The sequence below is a fragment of the Misgurnus anguillicaudatus genome, unplaced genomic scaffold (genome assembly GCF_027580225.2).
Source record: "Misgurnus anguillicaudatus unplaced genomic scaffold, ASM2758022v2 HiC_scaffold_32, whole genome shotgun sequence".
NCBI lineage: Eukaryota > Metazoa > Chordata > Actinopteri > Cypriniformes > Cobitidae > Misgurnus > Misgurnus anguillicaudatus.
The window spans coordinates 2,011,726-2,033,921 of NW_027395282.1; the positions used below are offsets into that span (position 1 = coordinate 2,011,726).

The 22,196-nt window shown below is 38.0% G+C and overlaps 1 protein-coding gene and 1 long non-coding RNA gene across 7 annotated transcripts in view; one reads left to right on the forward strand and one right to left on the reverse strand.

Annotated features, from left to right (window-relative positions):
* LOC141348976 (glutamate receptor-interacting protein 2-like) overlaps positions 1-22,196 on the reverse strand; it is a 187,059-nt gene that overhangs the window by 61,090 nt on the left and 103,773 nt on the right. The window lies entirely within an intron of this gene.
* LOC129420937 (uncharacterized) lies at positions 8,449-11,106 on the forward strand. The gene is made up of 6 exons (XR_012368637.1): positions 8,449-8,700; positions 9,388-9,533; positions 9,858-9,955; positions 10,092-10,212; positions 10,293-10,407; positions 10,545-11,106. It is a non-coding gene; the product is annotated as an uncharacterized lncRNA (long non-coding RNA).

Below are 22,196 nucleotides of genomic sequence, written 5' to 3' on the forward strand. Positions count from 1 at the left end.
CATTTTATGTATTGTTCTCTCATAGTTTTTTCTACTTTTAAATTATTGTCGCTTGGGGTTGGGGTTAGAGTTGGGGTTTGGGTTAGGATGTCTAAAAATGTAACAGAAAGTGATTCTAACCCCGACCTCAAGGGACAATAGTAAGAAAATAGGAAAAAAAAAACAATAAAAAACAGTACAAAAAAATGACACGAAAAGAAAGTCGTGCCACGGACATGAAAAACTATTTATAGAAATTCATGCGAGTGACACGAAAAGACATTCATGCTCAAGGCACGAAAAAAGCTGAATTTCGTGCCATGGACATGAATTAATTAATCACATTTTTTCATGACTATAACATGACTTTCCACCCCAAACCTAACTCTAAACCCAACATTTGGTGAGATTTGACTGTAGCCAGAACCATGCAACTCCTTCACTGTTTAAAAGGAAATAAATCAACAAAAGAAAAAAAAAACATCCAACCTCTTGGGTTTCTTTAAACGAATAGTCAAAAACAGATATAAACCCATGCATCACATCACATAAATCACTAAACAGCACAACTGACCAGAAACACAAACAAAACAGCTTTATCAGTAGAGTTATTAATAAACTTCAGGCTTCGTGCATCCTGATGATCAATAATTAAACTCAATGTCTAGACTTTAAATAATCTGAGCTTCCTCATTTGCACGACCTGTAACACTGCACAACTCGAATGCTGCGTTATCTAAAAGACCGAGTTTGATTTATTTGTGCAGCAGACCCAGCTTTTTATCTAATCTAATGAGCATCTTACCCAGCACAAGTCCTCAACATCAACCGAAGCGTTTGATCTGTCTGAAGATTATTCATTAGATGACTATCTAGCCATCCATCACAGTGTACAACAACAAAATAGTATAGAGATGATTCGAGAAATGCAAAGTGCGAGGTTATAGACGTGCTTCCATAACAAGCTCTTAAAAAATGATTTGAAATGGAGCCCATCGATTGAATTTTCGACATAATCTACTGTGCAATTATTCAATTTGTTTAATGTGCGTTGTGTAACATTATCGCAATCTTGTTGAGCGCTCGTTCAAGATGTTTAAAGGATGTTACACCAGGGACGAGTTTGATACTTTCGCAAATGAAATAGCTTAGAGACTATTAAACGAATTACTACATAACACATCACAGATAATGACTCATATGTGAGGCTCTTTGATGATGTGAAAGATAATTAAATGCCTATTAATATAGACAAAAACATTATTTTAAATGATCAATTGGGAGCCCTGCAGTGAAATTTGGATAGTGTCAATCTTACGGACTAAATGACTTTGATGTAATGGACGTAATGCAATTGTTGACCTGTGATCATCAAGCAATTAACATTTAAATAGACTCTTACATGTTCGGAACGCTGTAGGAAAATATTTTTGAAACCCAAAAAAGCATCATGGGATCCCAAGCCAAGACGTTACTGTGTTTTCAAGCCTGCACTTAAAATGCAAATGGATCCCCAAAAAGCTCCTCTCTCTCTTACTCTTCGTTTCTCCTCCATTCGGTGAAATTAAAGCTGTTGTTGGATCTCTCGCCCCTGCCCAGATAACATGCAACAACCTGACACATTGAGGACAAATAACAGCGCACCCGTCTCAGCAGCTTTACGATTTTAAAAATTATTTCGCTGTGCTTTTTGTGCACCGAGGCAGGCTTTTGGCCTTTAAGTTTAAATCAGGGGTGAGGAGAAGAAAGCTCAGATAGAATTAGGCACCAACCTTGCTTACCGAGAGTTTTAGCTTGGGGGCTGCTACAGGAGCCTTTCGTCGTCGTTATTTTAGAGAAATGCAGTGCACGACCGGTTCATAATGCCAACGAGAGGTCGCAAAATGTTTTGCAGAAAGCTCGGTGTCATGCAAAATGTGTGCTAAGCATAGCTGGAAGCATTCGAGAAATAGTTCACCCCAAATCAAAATGTAGCATTCAGCACCCTCGTGGTGCTTTTTAAATGAATTTGGCAATACAAAAAAGTAAATAGATAATCACTCCATAAATATTCCCTCGAACAGCGCTTTGTTCACAAGTATTGCTTTAAAAATCTAATTAAAGAAATAGAAACAAATGACTTTTTTGAAACATATGAACAAAAGGATTCTCACCTCCACCAGCGCGGAAGAAGGATCACCAATAAAACTTTAATTGAATTCTCCTGCATAATTTTGCAAAGAAAATTATTAGCACTGTAATGTGGGCATGCCTGTATAAAGAGGAACTGGAGACGCTATATTAATTACAACTGTGAGCAAAAGAAATGCTCTGTTTCATAAATCATCATCTTTTAATGATGCGTGACCTGATTATGATGCTTTCAGATCCTGTTTTTAATTGTTTCTAAATCTTCAGTTGGCAATATAATGACCAATGGAAGGATTAAGTGGATCTGAAGCAAAAGTATTCAATGACCATATAATCTGATCTCTAACAAAATTCCTTCACAAAAATGCAATTATTTCAGCTTTTTGATATATTTTTTATTTTTGAAGAAAAATACACATAATTAATAGTTTATAAGCAGAGAAAAAATATAGATAGGATGAAACGCTTTTTTACCGTTTTGTTTGTTTGAAAGCAGAGGGTCTGTTCTTTTATTTAATATATTTGTATGTTTATATGAAGAGTTTCGTTGCAAAACGAGATAACCACCGTTTTTTTAATTGTTCAGAAATCTTGTTTTTTGGTTGCGCATTCCAATTAATTTCAATGCAACTGCAGTTGGTTTGTTTTGATTTAAACCTTCATAACTTAAAAAATACAGCTAAGTAGCACCATAAAACAAAATAATAACATCATAACATAATAATAAACATGTTTTGACAAAAATGTTAAAAAATTGATTTATCTCGTTTTGCAACGAAACTCTTCATATATTTTTAGAAGAAAATTTTCCTGGAAGGCATTTTGTGAAAATCACAAAAATACTGGCGGGGAATGAGTTAATACTTTTAGTACCTGGTAAAAACTCTGAATATCCTATTTCAGAAGTAGTGAATATTTCGATGCATCACAAATCTTTTGAATCTGTTCAACAGAAACATTGGTTTATTCATTTAACTCTTTCCCCGCCATTGACGAGTTGTCTTGTCGATTAAGAGAAAACGTTTCCCTGCCAATGACACTTTTTTTACGGTAATCTATAATTCTTTATTATCCACTAGATGGTGCTCTTACCCAATTTATAAAAATTCGAATTCAATAACATTGTAAACTACATGTATGTTTTGATAATCGTTCTGAATCTGATCTCTAACAAAATTCCTTTACAAAAATGCAATTATTTCAGCTTTTTGCTCAAAATTTTTTATTTTTGAAGAAACCTATTTAGGAGGTTATAAAAAGAGAACAAATTAAGATAAGATCATATGTTTTTTTTTCCATTTTGTTTGTTTGTTTGAAAGCAGATGGTCTGTTCTTTCATTTGATATATTTGTATATTTATAGAATAAAATTTTCCTGGAAGACATTTTGTGAAACTTTTGTGAAAATCACAAAAAATGCTGGGTCAAATTTTTTAATAAAGGAATGAGTGAATAAGGTCTCTTTCTGTAGGTTAAACCAGTGGTTTTCAAACTGGGGGCCGCGAGATGGTGCCAGGGGGGCCCCAGTTTTATGACATTTTATGAAATACATTAATTTATCATGAATTCTGTGTAATTAAACATAAAAAATAAGGCTACTAACCATAACCACCACTTTTTTGTATAATTTAATGGGGGTTTTTTTTAGAAAGTTTTTTTTGTCACAAATTTTCTTTGGGGGGCCGCGAAGGAATGCACCGTACACAAGGGGGGCCACACACTGAAAAAGTTTGGGAACCACTGGGTTACACCATGACATGGTGTAGTAAGTGTCTATTAATATGATTAAAGTCATGTCAATTCAGATATTGAATGTGTTCTGAGTTTGTGTTATTCACCACCCAACCAAATTTGATTGATAGAAAAAAACGGCAAGTAAATAAAATAAGTAATCAAAATCTTGGAAAAATCCTGAACTCAGAAATGATGAAAAAACAGCAATTCAGTAGGTTACTACATAGTTTACAATCGTTGTGGTTGGCTACAGCAACACATTAATAATTTGTTTAGAAACTATTTTCAAGATTGACTTTACAGGAACTTTAAAAATCAGTATAAGCTCATTGAATTGTGATTCACTGATTGATGTAATTACTGATTCACTGAATCACAGATTAATTCCGGTCAATCCTGGAAAATCTTGCTTTATTAAAACCTGCAAATTTTTTAAAGAGGCCTACAAATGTACAAATGCCTTGTTCATTCGTAAACTTGTTCAATGTGTCTGGTTTACTCAAAACACTGAAGATTCATATTTACCAATCAATAAAGTGCAATTTCACAGCTTGCATTAAATTTGCTTACTGTCAATCTTTAAAAAATTGAGTTTATGAAAGTAAATAATACTTCGTTCATTTACAACATTTCTACCATATTATACTCCACACCCTATAGGGTTTGTACGATATGTACTGAATCTCTTTCTGATGTTTGTCAGATATATGTGATCTAAAATTTAGTTTCAGCCAAAGTCCTAATCTCACCTGAAGTTTAAATGAAATTCACTTCTTCCAGACATTACATTAGCTTTTCCTTTTGGAGCATTTGACCATGATCACCTACAGCGATGAATGAAACTTCAGATGGAAACTCACGATAGATGTCTTTTAAGCTTCTCATTTCTGAGACACTGAAGCTTGGAAGAACATGTTTGCTGAGATACTACATAACGGATAAGGGACCTTATTTACATACTCAGTACACACACACACACACACACACACACACACACACAATACTGTACATAATCAAACATCACCCTCCGGTGATGTTTGATTATGTACAGTATTGTGTGTGTGTGTGTGTGTGTGTGTGTGTGTGTGACCCTCCGGTGAATCTCACAAGATAAAATGTTTATGACCCAAAAATAACAAATGAATTGCATAGGACTGTATGAAGTCTATTTTTAGGACCATTAACATTGTTTGCATTGTTTGCATTGCAACAAATTTCAGGACAAGAAAGCACATTTGTGCATAAATTCTCATTAAGGTAATCCACCCAGACTTTTTTAAATAAATTATTGCTAAGGCTGATTTTCATTAGAATAAGCATAAACAAAGAAAACAAAATTACTTCAACAATCTTTTTTTTTTGTTTCGTTTTTTGCATTACACTAATGTACGTTTTGTTATGTATCAATGCAAAAAGAAAAAATCTAAATGATCCTAAAAAAATAATACTATACTAAAATAATGATTTTTACAATAGATTATCCCTTCCTCTATAACCAGGGAATGCACATATGCCATATCAAACTTACAATTTTGCAATACTGAATATTAGTACAACATTGCTGAAATTCAGTACCAAAGCATATATAATAACTGATTAATAATAATAAGTTACACTGATGCAAAACATAAAAACAAATGGTTATATTAATGCCTTGCTGATCTGGAAACCTTACAGGATTATACCAGAAGCCCTTAATACAATGAGGATTGTAACACCACATTCAAAACACACTTTATCAATGTCATGGTCACTTAATGCCAAAACCCTACAAAGACCCTTTAATAGAAAAGTAAGTCGGTCCTGTGGGTGTTTAACAGATCAATACTTTCATTTCTAGTTTAGATTTAAAAGTGATTTAAACCCAAAACGAGTCTCTGTTTTCCAACCAAAGCCTTTTTTAAATGAATATGCCTACAACCTGAAGCTTTCATCATCAAAGCTGCTACAAACAAACTACATTCATTGGCAAATAAGCCACTCTGCAACATTTATTTTTCACCAAAGCACAACTATTAATAAATAAATAAATGCATTTAACAAATAAAAGTGTCAAATAGTACAAATAAACACTGGCTGTGAGAATTAATTAGCTTTTTATAGGATTAAAACCAGGAACATAGTCTACAGAGAGGCAAATGGTTGGTCAAGCTCAATGCTATCTCATGTCAATTTGTACATATTTTATATGGTGGACCACATTTGTAAATTTTTGTATGATTTGCTTTTGCGCCAGTGACGATGGTGTTAGCGGTGGGGTTGCGTTATTTTTATTTTTATGATAATCATATGATAATCACAGATTCACTCTGTACAAAATAATACGAATTAATCCACTTGTAAAATAATTTCTCGTGGGATCAGGCTGTCCTGTTGTATACACTTGTGTGTGCACTCACTATTCGCATTACTGTGGCGCTGTCTACCAAAAAATCCTGAAAGACAATGTCTGGCCATCTGTTCGTGACCTCAAGCTAAAGCGAACTTGGGTTCTGCAGCAGGACAATAATCCAAAACACACCAGCAAGTCCACATCTGAATGGCTGAAGAAAAACAAAATGAAGACTTTGGAGTGGCCTAGTCAAAGCCCTGACCTCAATCCTATTCAGATGCCGTGACGTGACTTTTAAAGGCATAGTTCGGCCAAAAATGATATTAAACCCATGATTTACTCACCCCTAAGCTGTCCGGGATGCATATGTCCATCATTTTTCAGACCTACACAAAATGTTTTAGATCGTTCAGTTAATCAAATGTAAAGTTACGGGGTCCACGTCCTTCAAGACCAAAAAATGGGCATCCATCCTTCACAAAATAAATCCAAACGGCTTTACAAGGATAAACAAGGGTCTTTTGATGGTAATCTGTGCTGTTTTGTTGTAGAAATATCCAAATTTAAAACTTTATAAACGAAAATAACTAGCTTCCGGTAACGCTGCCATCTTAGTCGCGTCCACATTCAAGATGAGAGCGTATGCAGTTTTGGATTTAGCTTTTACTTAACAATAAAAACCTTCATTTAAAAACTGCATGTTGTGTTATCCTCCTCCTTCACTGATTGACTTCTCTCCCGGGGGCTCACATGATATTAAAGTGTCGATTGAATGCACACAAGTCATCCGAGTACTTATCTCCTAATGTTTTTTTTTTCATACTATGAATCCAGACATACCACTTGACAGACACTGCTTAAGATTCTCTTAAAACTGTCGCTTTGCTATGCGTTATTGCTAACAGTTTATGCTAACACCCGCTATAGCCTTTGTGAACCTTCGTGAATACAACCCATGCTTGCATTATGTTACGAACTACTTTTTAAAATACATTTCAGAACTGAACAACTCAATTTGAAATGTAGTTTGCATATTTAGAAGCATCTGTAATATGTAATATGTAGAAAATGTTTTAAGCCAGATGATTAAAAAGCTATAATAACTATTAAAAGGTGCTTGTTGTGTTTGTGTCAGAGCAAGAAGCCCAGAGTAAATGTTTGATGGGGTGAGAAGGAAAATCGAAGTTTCTCAGCAAAGCCAAATAATGAAAGATTAAGTCATTAAAACTGAACAGCCCAAGGGGGAAACAAGTCACCATAGTCACATGACAGATTAGACAGTGGAGCAGGTTGTAATGACAAAACCTATAAAACAAGTACATTTTTCATTTTTCAATCTCATGAAGAAATGCCATATGAACAGAACAAGGAAAAATATAAAGTAAATGCTTTATAATATGATATTTTTCTTTTAATGTTCAATAATGTGTAACAATCAAATCAGCTCACAAAAATAATCTAAATATTTTATGTTACGCACAAATAATTAAATAAAATCAATTTAATATTAATAATTAGTGATAGGTCAATATATTGCAGAGGCCGATATATCAGCCGATATTTGGATTTATTTATTTTTTTGACATCGGCCAATAAATCTTTTCAATCGGCCAGTAAACTGAACAATCATTATTCACTTTTTAACAACACACTAGTTCAACACACTTACTCAAACAGTACCGTGAAATGTCAGATCCACATTAATTATGTCTTGTAAATAATACAGCTATTTAAATTTTGTGCAGTTTTGCAGATAGAAATGGGACAATGAATTACAGTAAGATTTTACAGTAAAATACACTATATTGTAGTATATTACTGGGGAATAGACTGTAAAATTATTATATGTTTTACAGTAGAAAATATACTATACTGTAAATAGTTACGGCATATTAAATAGTACTGTAAAAATGTATACAGTATTTTAAATAGTACTGTAAACATGTATACAGTATTGTAAATAGTACTGTAAAATGTATACAGTATTTTAAATAGTACTGTAAAACTGTATACAATATTTTAAATAGTACTGTAAAACTGTATACAATATTTTACTGTAAGTTAATTTACAGTAAGTTGCTGGAAACCAGCTGCAGTGAGTTACTGTAAATTCTACAGGAATTTTTTACAGTGTATGTTTTAAGTACTTTAAAATGGTATGTTTATAAATGCTATGCATAACAAATTTAGTTTCACCAATTTCATTTGTGTGGCCATACAGTTTTCTTATTATCAGTATCGGCCCTTAAAAAAAACTATATCGGTCGACCACACAGCAAAATCACCAGTGTTAAATTTTCAGGGATGGTGTTAAATACACAGTGTTGATGCTGTTTTAACACTATCTGGTAATAAAATAACACTGCCATTGCTAGGCCAGTGTTATATCCACGACAGTGTCAGTGTAAAACAAGGGTGTTACCAGATTTCACACTGAGCGGTGTAAATCAAGCCACGCCTCCACTAAACATATCCTGTCAGGGATTTTACCGCCATTTTCTTTCAAAGGAGGACTGAAGAGAGCAGGTAAATCTCATAATATTCACTTGGTTTAGCTAAATTAAACTGTTATTTCTCTGTCTGACTCTACGCAGCGATTTGCCAAAAAACCTAAATAAGATATTTTTCCCATTTTATTTCCCCTTTGTTCGTTATTTGGTTCAGTTTAATCAGAGCTACCTTGTGTTACGTTGTTCCCTTGTTAGTTTGGTATAAAGTTAAACTTCTAGCTAAAAGTTTTAACCAAGAAGGATAATATTAACAGGAGATATGAATGAATGTAAGAATTGAACCCTGATAAAACGCGACATGCACTACAAATTGAAGGTATGAAATTAAGTTAAATGAAAGCTCGTTTATTCACCATATGATGCTCGTTATGAGGTAATCATATAGGCTAGATACCGTGAGTTAACGAGGTCGTTTACATGCACGTGAGTGCACGGATATCGGTTAATTAATATTATTCAAATTACTGAAAAACACGGAGAAAACCGCAACCGCATCGTCATGTGTTTTTTTTTTTTTAGATGTATGCAAACAGGGAAAATATCGCCAAACCAACAATTCATTTTACCTCAGAATATGCACAGATTGGATGCATTGTATGTTGTAAGCTTTTCGTGGCACTAGATGTCAGACAGATGCAAATAGCAAATACATACGAAAGTGTAAAACGTGTATGGCAAACATTTGTTTTTTCTGTCATTATAGATGCTAGTTTGGTGAAAGTACACACCGAGTGCTTAAAATCATTCAGAAGAGATGCTGTTTTTAGGGCAGTTTATTAAAGAAGACCTGACATGGATGACTTCCAATGAGAAACGACTGCTAATGCTTACATAAATTCATTACAGAAGGTAAGTTTCATTTATACATATAAATCATTTTATTTGACATAACTGAACAGTTAACCAATCTTTTTAGTAGGCCTATATGTAGTTTTGTACATACAGTATTATGGTTATTAATCAGGCAAGAAAGTGACATGACCTGCTGCCAACTTTAATAAAAATATATTATCTTCTCATACATCGTTTTGCTATTGATATCATATTAAATAGCAATCAAATTGATTACTATTTTGAAAATGTATAATTGTAAGATTCATATTGTCTTGAGTGCTGTTTTTAATATATAAAGAATGTTGAGTTTTCAGAGTCTTTGTCATTTTTTTGTGATAGGACCCTACCAGACTATATTTCAATACGGCATACCCATGAATTCTGGAACTTTTATTTCTTAACCCAGTTTGGAGGATAAGAGCTTACCAACTAGTTATGTGAGTACACAGAGTACATTAGTACTGTACACTGTCTCTAACATGATTATACTGAGATGATTTTGATTCAAATAACGGCTAAAACTGCATCCTTTTTGGTATTTTCTTGACCCTTTTTGTCTTTGAAAATCTGCAGAAATATGCTGAGGTGATGTATTGCAAAATAGCCAACATACAACAATTAAAGGATAATTGCAGCCTATATCCTGATGAAGATATGGATGACCCTCTGTCTGGTCAACAATAGTTTAAATATGGTAAGTGTACATGGGTTTGCTACTTTTACGGTTTTAAAGTTTAACTGTATACTCATGGTGTATAAATTGTGTTTTGCTAGGATGGGACAGTTATGTGGCAGCTCTTCCCTGGCTCATTCACCTCTTGCCTTCATTTGTGAAAGGAAGAAAGACTGGAGAGGGTCAATGTGCAATTGAAGCTACTGATTGTGCTGTGTAAGTTTTTTGGTATTTTGTTCTAGTTATTTATTCAGCAGTTAGTTTGCTTGCATTGTTCACCCCATGTAAATGCATACAAGTTCATAAATACACATCAAATACATTCATCTAATACACTCTTTTAAAACACTTAGGTGATGAGCATCAATCCATGCTTTGAGGGGGATGAATCAGCACAGCCCTGCCTGCTCTGCGTTGGGAAAAAAAGTTGCATCCAGAATTTTTGCATCATTCTGGACCAAAAAGCCATTCCCTGCATGATGAAGACCACTGATGCAGCCTTCCACTACATCATGAGTAAAACAACTACAGAACTAAATACCAGGTTGGAACGTGTTTAAGAAAAATGAAACGTCTTTTGAATTGAAATGTCTGTTTTGTTATGGAAAAATCTTTAGTATTGTGAAGGATAAGCATTTCTGCCTGCCAGTAAGGTAATTGCATGTATTTTAATGTTCAAGTTTTGAGTAGGGTGGCTAATTTTTTTAACTCTCATTTGATTTATTAAAGACCTTTATAATAAGTGGTTTTCATGTCACTGCGCTGTGGTATAAGATAACTTTCATTATTCCATACTGTATTCTGTTTCTAATTGTAGCTGAGGTATTTAAATAAGCAGTGTTAAATGCAAAGTGTTGTGTGTATTAATGTAAATATTAAATGTGATGTACATTAATAAAAAGAGGTTTTGCAATATTTCTTGTCATTTTTCTTTTATAGAAACAACCCATTAGCAACAAAAGTGGCTATTACTCAGTATTTTAACACTTAACATTGTTGAATTCACATTACACTGGTGTTGACCTTAAATTAGGAGTGTTAATTTTTAACACTGTATTTCTGTGCCAACACCAGTGTAGTGTGGAAACAACAATGAATAGTGTTGAACAAAGTGTAAAATTTAACAATATTGAGTGTTAAATTAACATATAATGGGTGTTGTTAAATTAACACTACACTTTTGACTAAATTAACACAGTGTAGTGTGGACACATATACACACTTTGCCGGTGTTAAATTTGACACCGTGGGTGTTATTTTAACACCAGTGATTTTGCTGTGCACTATTAACAATATTACAGTACTTTTTAATACTATTTTAATACAGTTTTACCCTTTTTGGCGTAACAGTATAAATATTTGATTTGTTTTTAATTGCAATCCACTAAACTGTGCTGAATTGTCAAAGTTTCAATGTCTTTGTTTTCTTTCTTCTTTATGCAAAATACCATTCCGAGTTTTTTATTCTGAGATTGATTTGCAAAGCTAATTTCTCTTTCCAGGAGTTTAATTGTGCAATGCACTAAATGCATTAAAGCATAAAATTTAATTTTAAATGTTGGTTTCACTTTAAAAACTATATCAATGGTAGAAAGAGAACAAGAAATATGTTTCCTTAGTATACATAAAAGAATATATACCCGATAGGCATTAACCACAGGAAAATGCATTTGGCTGTGAAATATAACAGGACAGGAGATTTGTTTTCTGAAGCGACAAGCTATCTACAGTCCTCACCTCCAGTACTGTAATTCCTTATGAATCATAACAATGCTCTTTGTCACAGCATGTGCTTAAGAAAACTGCATGTGCTGAGATTGGACAAGAACAAATTCTTCAAAAAAGTGCAGGGAAATTTATCACCTTTATCTATAGGCAAGTGAACGGTTCAACAGAGCAAGCGTATTGCAGCTGTTTGACTGTCGTTGCATATCTGTGCAAATAATAGCGGGATGCAGTCGAACACTCATGATAACAACAAACAAATGTGTGTGGAGGATGTGAGACATCTGGAGCTTGTAAATAAGGAAGATAAGGACAGAGAGCATTTCTAATCGTATACCGCATTGTGTAACACAAACAACAGGCTGAGCGAAACTGAAGTGAATATAAATGAATCATAAAAACATATATTTTGAACATAAATAAAATTCAAGAAATATTAGGGCTGGTGTTTACTGTATAAAAAGCTCCAAACAGCTGTTTGTAATAATAGTTGTAATATCAGTTTAAAACCCCACAGCAGTACACCAATACATTTTACATTTAGAAATAATCCTGTTCTATTCAATATATTTTCATCTGTCTAGCTGTCTCCATTCATTCATCCATCCTTCCATCTACATCCATCTATTTTATTTTACTTATACTTTTTTCACCAACAGGTGGCAGATTTCTCCCGTTAAACATCACGTCTCATATTTCATCCGTTAAACCAACAGCTGCAAGAGTGTGCTGGTAAACACGGTTCTGAACAATGATAACGAAGGACAAACGCTCATCCAAACCATCAAATAAATCAGATGCAATTCCATCTTGTCATGCAATCTGCCTTTGCGTAATACAGTGCTCTGATTGATGGAGGCGGATTTGAGTATTTAAAACATCCTTGAAAATGCCCATTATGCGCACACAGGGCACTCCAGACATCCAAAGTGCAGAGTTCACATTCAACTTTGTATTATTATACATAACCTCACATTTTCACCCGTCATTGACAAACTGTTTATTATTGCACCACCAATGAAGCAACAGGAACGGACGGGCACTCGTGCGTAAAGCCATATTACCAAAACTTTACGCGTCAAATATAAATGTTTTGAAAGCTACTGTAAACACAGATAAGTCATCATGCAATGCTCAAAACGAACAATAGATGGTGATAAATGAAAGTCTTTGAATGCAATTGAGACTTTAAAAGAAATTTGGGTACCTTTAAGTATCCTTTTCTTCAGAATAGCCTGTAGGAAGAGCATAGTCCTTCCGTTTTCCTCGGCTTCGCAAATAGCCTATTCCCTCTTTGCTCCTAGTTTCGAATCTAGTAGGCAATCTTTCTTACGTCTTTCTTTACACGGGAGAGGTACTTTTTCAACTGTCAATCAATGTCAAAATCAAAGCTACTTCAGATGCGCGTCGCCAAGGCAACTGCGCAACAATACCGCAACGCGAGACGCTTCAGTCTATGCCGTATTAAATTACTCATGTGAGCAGTAATCATTAGTCCTTATTAAGTATAATTTTATGCAAAGTCACCGTCTCTTCTCTCTCTCTCTCTCTCTCTCTCTCTCTCTCTCTCTCTCTCTTCCTCTCTCTCTCTCTCTCTCTCTCTGCTCCACTCGCTTTCTGTGATTAATAAATGCAAAATGTATGCTCAAAGCCTTCGGGACGTTTGATGCCCTAGTTTTCCCTTTCTGTTTTCCTCTTTTTTTTGCCCTCAAACTGCTGCCTTCCTAAATAAAGTTGAAGATAAGGGGTTTACACAAGTGTGTGTGGTACGTTTTCGGTGTTTTCTTTTTCTCAAGCACTTACACATCAGATTCGTGGACAAAACCGTCTGTTGGTTTTATGGAAAGCTGTTGCATCAGATCTAATGCAAAAGAGGGTACATTTTTTATTCTGATATTCTAGGTTAGCAAATGTTGTGCTGTAAATGACATGGTAGTTAAGGCTTTAAAATCTGTTGCTGTGTGTAATTTAAGATTGATAGTTCACCCAAAAATGAAAATCACCCTCATGCCATCCTTGGTGTATTTGCCTTTCTTTCTTTAGCCTACAAAACAAGGCCCGACAGCCACAAAAAGGCCCACGAAAGACTACATTTTGGCAGCTATGCCATTTTCTGAATCATGTACTGTAATTCTGTGATTATGACATGGTTAAAGTATTCAAATCTTGTAAACAATTTTAAGCTTTAGGACCATAAAGAAATAACCTCCACAGCAGTTTAGTGAAACACCCACACAATGTTTACAACCTAACAAGTTAATACTTTGTAGTCTACAATACAGAGAGTGACACATTTCCAATCTAAACTCCTGTGTAATCTAACCCATGATCCGTGAACCAATGCTTGTAGGGTAATTACTTTGCTATAAAACAACACACATTATAGGAATATTGTTTTACATACAATAGAGCCGACAAGCTTTGTCTGCACATGAAAAGAGGCTGATTCAGTTAAAAAGTGACTTTTGCTGTGAAACTAAGACTTACTGTACTGTACAATGTTACTGTGTCAGCATTTTAAGATGCAGAGCCAGTCTGTTCATGAAACGGGTAGAAAGGGATCATGGGTATAGCATGTTTTATTTATTTTTTATGTATGTGCCCTCATAATCTTTAATCAAAAATGCTTATCTCCTCGAAACGATCTCTCTTTACTTCCTATCATGAGGAATGGCGCGAGGGCGGGGCTATTGAATACTTGTTTCTGCCCGGGAAAAGATTGTGGTGATTAGTAATTAGCAACATGGCCCAACTTCCAACAATCCAAACAATTCTCGATGGACGAAATCAAGTGCCGACCCACATTATTTTTCCAATTTCAGAAGCTGTTTCTCTCATATATATATATGCCACGATAGAAAAAGAAGACATGCGCTATTCTGTTTCATGGTGACTTTAAAGTCGAAATTAAATTGAAATGAAAAACTGAAAATACAAATTTTGTAGTATTTTTTCAAATGACTCATCTGTGAGCTTCATTATTAAAAAAAGATCTCTATTTTCTTCCAGTCATATGGTATGGCAGGTGGGCGGGGTCCAGGAAAAGGTCACAGCAGTTAGCAATTAGCAACATGACCCAACTTTAAACAATCCAATCAATTCTCGATAGACGAATTTAAGTCCCGCCCTACTTTTTTTGTTTCACTCGGATATACATCACCACCATGGGAAAAATAAGACAATCGATACTTCCGTTTCATTGCGATTTTAAAGAGCTGCCCATTTCATAGATTTTCTGTATTTTTACTATATTCCCTTTTTGAATTTGGCAGCTCATCAGCTCATCAGGTGAAAAAGAAGTACACTTCCATAGTGTACTTAGAGTGCTCTATTTTTGCGCACTAATTTTGTACTTAATATACTAAAAATTCTTCTTTAGTACTTCTTAAGATAATCTTAAAAAGATCTAAGTGTACTTGTCAAGTGTATCTAAACATCATGGCTTCCCACACTTGAAAAAGGGAAGGATTTGACCAGACTCAGGATTTCACTCGTTCTTCAATTTATTTGACCAGTAAACATGTAAGGTGAAAAACCTTTGAACATACAAAAAATACACAATTTAAATTAAGTACAATTTACAACAAAATACATTTAATTTAGACAAAGGGTAAGTATATTTTAAACAGACTGATAATTATCTCATTTATCAAGGTAAATACAGGTTAAATTAGGCATTTCATAAACATACATTGTTCATAATGAATTAAATAACACATCACAAACTTACATGTCAAAAATGCAGTTACTCAACAACAAAAGTTATTTTCTGATTTTTATAATTATTTTCTAGCATTGTATCAGTACAGTGTTTTAAGACTTTAATGTTTTCATGTGAAGAGATGAAAACATTACTAAGATTTTCCTCATTTAAGCAAAATCCACAAAATCCATTATAAAATGTACTCCAAACAAACATCTTCAATTAAAGTTTAATAAATAATTTAAGCAGTCTCCAAAGTCCAGTTAAGATGCGTGAGCTTACCGGTAGCCCTTTTGATCTTTTCCTTTTCCCATGAGCTTTCGAGATTTCGTGTTAATTCAGCAGCTTGTTTTCAGCTACGTTGAAAAACAACTGAACAACTCGCGCTGCTTTTATTATCTGGGTTTTTCCGTGTGCTGCTAATTAATAATCTCTCTCACCTGCTGAAGCGCGCTGTGGAGCTGCTGCTCGCTATTACGAGCACCTGTCACATCAACATGCACCCGCACACAGGCACACCTCCCGGCAGATCGCCAAAACACCTCCCACTCGATCTTTACGTGGTTTGACCTGGAAAGATCGCACTTCTCAGGCGAGCTGATCCCCGCTAAATTGATCCTCCACTGGGACCAGAACGACGAGACGCCTCACGTCCCGATGCAGTATAGTACCCTGGAGATCCTTCTCCCTAGACCTGGACTCTTTGGCAATAGGTTTTACAGTTTTCACCTGAACACACCCACTCGGAGAGACTTTCACGTGGACATCCCGAACGATGCCCTTGGAATCTGCATTCACACTGACAACTCTAGCCATTTTGAACTGCCCCCTTAATGCATTCTGGTCACAGAGCCAAACTATGTCTCCAATGGCAACATTTCTTTTGGCAGTATGCCACTTACTGCGGATGAACAGGTTCGGACCTGCTAGCTGGCTCCAGGACTTCCAAAAGTTGTTAACTAGAGTCTGCATCTCTTGCAGCCTTTTAAAGGGGTAAGTGGTGTAGTCGAATGACTTGAAATCTCCACTCTGTGTGGCTCGACCAAGCAATAAGGTGTTCGGAGTGATATATTGGATGCGGTCTTCACGGCACTGCACTCTGGCGTCGATAGGCCTTTCATTGGCAAGATTGGCAGCTAGCTTGAGCACTGTCAGGAATTCACTGAAGGTAAGACCTTCTCCTCTACCAAGACTTTGGAGAGCTCTTTTGGTGATCTTGACAGCAGCTTCGGCAGCGCCATTGCGGTGAGGTGCATCGGCTGGAAGGATTTTCCACATCCAATAGGTCTCATTCTTGGCAGAATATTCTTCAAGTGACCCTTTACACTGTTGTCTCAGGTAAGTATACATCTCTTCAAGGACAGGTTTTGCTCCGATAAAGTTCGTACCTGGATCGGACCAGATCTTCAGAGGATGGCCTCGGACAGAAGTGAACCTCTGGTAAGCAAGTAAAAAGCTCTCTGTTGATAGCGTGTTTGCCAGTTCGACATGGATGGCTCGGCTTGACATACAGCAGAAGAGCACACCCCATACTTTCATGCTCACTCTCCTCTTGACATCATCCTTCACCTGGTATGGTCCGAATAAGTCAATAGATGTAAATTGAAACGGTGCAGCCGGGCTTGACCTCTCTTCAGGTAAGTTCCCCATTATTTGCTGACAGGTTCTTGCTTTTGCCTACCTGCAAACTACACACTTGTCAACAACTTTTTGGGCAATAATTCTTCCCCTGATGACCCAGGCTTTCTGTCGCATCCGCAGCAAAGTTCCTGCCACTCCATCATGTCCCTCATTGTGTGCTTCTCGGGCTAGGAGGGTGGAGATCCAGGCCTGGAAAGGTAACAGGGGAACAACTCTCTGGTCCTCCTTGAAAGTCTGGATCCTGCCACCACACATCAGTAGTCCACTTGTTTGATCTTTATAAACAACCAGTCTGTCTGTTGTCGTGTTCGGAAAGTGTACACCCTTTTGTGCTGCCAAGCATAGGTTCTGGAACACTTCTTGTCTTTCCTTTACAGTGATGGTGCTAGATGATTGTATTGCCTCCCACTTTTCTTTATCTCTAATTTTAGAACACAGAAACCTCCTAGCTACTCTACGAGTCCATGCTATCGTCCCAACCAATCGTCTAAGACTGCTGAAGCGCCTTTCGTCCAACAGCTTTTGGACTGCTGCTACTGCCGGTGGTTCTTTGGACTTGGACTCGGTCTCCTGGACTGTGATTGGATTTTGCAATTTCTGTTGACTTCGTGTGAGTACAGCAACAAATGTTTTCTTCTGAATTTTTATGATATTGTCTCTTGCTTGTGCAGCAACATCTTTAGCTGATTTTTTCGGCCACTCACTCTCAGGAAGCTGAAGAAACTGTGGACCTGCCTGCCACTCAGATTCCTCAGTTAGGTCATCGGGACTGGCCCCTCTGGTGATGATATCCGCAATGTTCACCGACCCTGGAATCCACCACCAATCTTGAATGTCGGTGCTGGTCTGGATCTCGCCAACTCGGTTCGCGAAGAAGGTCTGGTAGCCATAACTTTCCCGCTGTATTGCTCCCAAAATGGTCTGACTGTCTATAAGATGATACCATCTCTTGACATCAATTCGGCAGTGTTTTTGGAAGTAGTTTTTCAGCCGCGCCGCGAAGACTGCTCCGCACAACTCCGCCTTCACAGGGTCACCCTTCTGGTCTAAAGGGGTCAGCTTGGCCTTAGACTCAACTAGCCTCATAACAACACCATGACTGCAGCTCCAACGAAGGTACAGCACGGCACCATACGCATGCTCACTGCCATCAGAGAAGGTGATGCCACATGGTCTTCCACCTGGATCTGGTGGCGTGAGGGATCTGGTGAATCTGAGCAATCTTAGGTCGGCATACTCTTCGAGGAGCTTTATGGCGTCTTCTCTGAGTTCTTTGGACAAGGCAGCATCCCAGGTGTCTTCTATGCAGTACATCACCTTTGCTTCTTGAAAAGCTCTTCGGATCAGAATGGCTCCCTTTTGTTTTGCTGGAGCCACCAGGCCGAGTGGATCATAAAGACCAGAGACTTGGCTTAATAGTTCTCTTCTGGTGAGTGGATCTGGAGTTTGTCTTCTTACTTCATCCCTCAGTAAGTCCTGGCCAAAGCGCATTTTTTTCTTTTTCTTAGAAAAGTTCACTGCAACCATGACATGTAGTTTATCATCCTCAGTACTGTAACCGAGGCCGAGGGCTTTATTATCTTCTTCAGTGAGCTGATTCGGTAAAATCATGGTCTTCGACTCCATCTCTTCATTTCTCAGCTCTTTCCTCCCACTTTGATTGGAGTAGACCCAAGGCTTCATAAGGAATCCTCCTGCTTTGAGGATCTGCTCGATGTTGGATGTGAGGAGTTTCAGGTGGTCAAGGTTGTTGTGAGAGGTTAGGATGTCATCCACATAAGAGTCTTCCTCCAGTACACGTTTCTCCTCTTTAAAGTGGCTAAATGGGGCTAAATTAGCGGTCTCTCGCATGGCGACTTGGGCTATGCAACCAGCAGGTTTATCTCCGATGTTGACTCTTGTTATGGCGAAATCCTCCATCTCTGAATCTTCAGTATCACGCCACAGGAACCTGTGCAGGTGAACCTCTTTTTCTTCCAGCCAGACAGAGTTGTACATCTTGCGGATGTCACCAAGGGCAGCAAAGACACCAGCTCGGAACCTCAGAAGGACAGCTCTGATTGGATTCAAGACATCAGGACCTTTGAACAGTATGTCATTCAAGCTCAGGCCTTTGTACTTCTGGCTGCTGTTCCATACTAGCCTTACTGGGGTGGAGACTGAATGTGGATTCGGTGCAATCAGGTGACTTATATACCACACAGGCCCGGTCCAGCTCTGCAGAACTTCTTTGGATAGCTTCACTGCAGCTTTGCGCTTAACCATTTCATGGACTTGTGAAGCATAGGCCTTTTTCCACTCTGGTTCCTTCGCCAACTGCTTTTCTGTTCTGTAGAATGTGGCCTCAACCGCTCTCCTGTTGTTGGGTAGAGATGCTGGATCCTCTCTCCATGGATACTTGGCATGCCAGTGGGGTTCAGCACTGTGATGATCTCCGTTCACATATGTCAAGCCATTTCTTACAATCTCCATCTCTCTTTCTTCAACCAGCGTCATTTCTTTCCCACCAGGTTGGCAATTCCCACAACGACATCCCCCACATCTCGGCTCACAAGCGGCTCCGATGCTTTCCCATTTCCACCACTTCAGAAAGTCTCTGCTGCTAGTGGCCGTATTAGACTGAGTGCTGGGATGATCATGAAACAGGCGAATGGGGTTCTTATGAGTGAGTTCAGTATATTTGACTGCTGCAGTTCTCATGGATCTTGCAAAGTGTGTCTTTGACGTATGTGCCATCAAGCTGACTTCTTCAAAGAGGTCCCGGTGCGTGCCTCCAATGGTCTTGCCAAGCGGGCCATCCCAGAGCACCAGGTCACCAACAGAATGAACTTTCTGGGGTACCAACTGCCCTTCTCTGTGGCTAATCAGGAGTTGTATTTCCCTTGGTCTTGCAAGATCTTCGAGGGAAACATCTGGGAAGATCTTCTGTAGCTTGACGGCTGGAACATGTCTGTGAACTTCTGCAATTTTATCAAGTCCATAGCAGATCAGTGGATGTGACTTCAGAGTCCCTCTTGGAGTGCTGACACGTATCCTGAGGAGGTAGCGCTTGGTTGCGACAGACACTTTCATCCCTCCAACGCCGTGAACCACCAGTGTTACATCTTCACTTCTCAGGTTCAACTTGCTCGCAGCTCTGTGTGTTATGTAGTTTGTGTCTGATGCCAGATCAATGAGGGTCCCGATTCTTTGTCCATCGTTTGCAGTGACATCAAGGAGCATTAAGATTACTGGATACTCATTTAAGCCGTTGTCCTCCAGAAGGCCTTTCTCAGCTGAAATGGAGTTGTATGCCCTGGATGCTACATTACAGAAGGCGTCCTGACACTGCTGCGCCAGCTCCGGTGTGAGCTTGGAGAGAAACTTTTCTTGAGTTTCGGTGTATCTTTTGTCCCCAGTTCTCACTGGACTGGATTTGGGTGTCCTTTGAGGCTGGGATCTGGCAAATGGACAGAGAAGATAGTGGTGCTGATCTTTGCACTCTGGATTTCTGCACAGGTAAGTAATTTTCCTGCAGCAGTCCCCGTTGTGGACTTCGAGGCATCTCTTACAAGCACCTATTTGTTGTGCTGCTTCCCTCTTCTCCAATGGCTTTAGGTTAACCCTAAATTTTCTGCAGAAATATAGTTTCTTTCCGTGCTTTGGGTCACCACAAATAATGCAGCCTATTTTTCCACTGCTGGACTCGGTTGTCTTTGTTCTGGCATACTTTAGAAACTTGGTCTTCTCCTTGGCAGGTTCGACGACGTCTTTTAGCTGATCTAATTGTTCATATATAGATTCTTGTGATTTCAGGTACATGATAAGCTTGTCAAAGCGGTTATGACGGTTTACATCATTATTCTCATCAGCAGCATAAGTGAGCCAGTCTTTCTTCAGAGTTTCTGGGAGCTTGCCCTCGATAGATTTAGTCACTATCGGGTTCTTTATGGCATCTGCACTATCCAGTTCATTTAAATCATGAAGAGCCTTTCCCACAGTTTGGATGAGCTCAATAACTTTCCTTGGCTGGCTACTTCTGACTGGTGGAGTTGCTTGTAACTCCTCGACGATCTCGAGAGCAATGGTGGCTTGGTTCCCAAACCGATTCTCCAGGATTCTGAAGATCTCATCTGATGAATCGTATGTTGACAGGCACATATCTCTGGCCATCTTCTCATCGAGGCTATCAAGCAGTTGGAACTTTTTCACTTCTTTAGAACCAGTTGGTTCACCTTGTTTCTGCAGAGCCTCCCATTCTTGCCTCCATCTGTAGTAGCCTCGCTGGTTACCGGCAAACTTTGGTAAGGCTGTGGCCTTTAGCTTTATCGCTGCCACTGGAGCTAAACGACGGCCTGGATGTTCTTCTTCGGTGTCCGTTTTCATCCTTGCTGCTTTGATGAAGGCGGCTTTCCGCGACACCAGCTGGGGAAGGTACACCTCAAGCTCTCTTAGGCGGCCATCATAGTCTTTTTGCTCAGCAGGCGGAGCCCAACGGTTCCAGTTAAGGTGCGCTTCTTTTGCCTTGAGCACCAACTTCTCTAAGTGAGTCAGCATAAACTCATATGCCTCCAGAGTTTCATCTAGCTGGATGGCGGAGACATTCTTGCACTCCCTCTCTGCCACATGTATAGCTAGGGACAGTTCTTTTGCTCCATATACGTTCCAGAGTGTGTCTCGAATTAAGAGTTTAACTTCTTTAGTCTTCTGCTTACAAGATTCCCCCGTCTTTTCAATGTCGGCTCTCAGTAAGTCGTCCAGCTCCTCTGCCTTAGACTCTGCCATATAAACAGCCTCTATTTCTTCATTTGCCTCCATTACTTTGGAGCTCTCTAGTGTAAGCTTCTTGAAGTTCTCTTTCAACTCCTCTATAGACATCTCTGTGTGGGTCCTCGTAATGCTATTGGCAAGACGGGAGAAAAGTCTCTTAGCTGTGGTCCTCTCTACTTTCAAATCA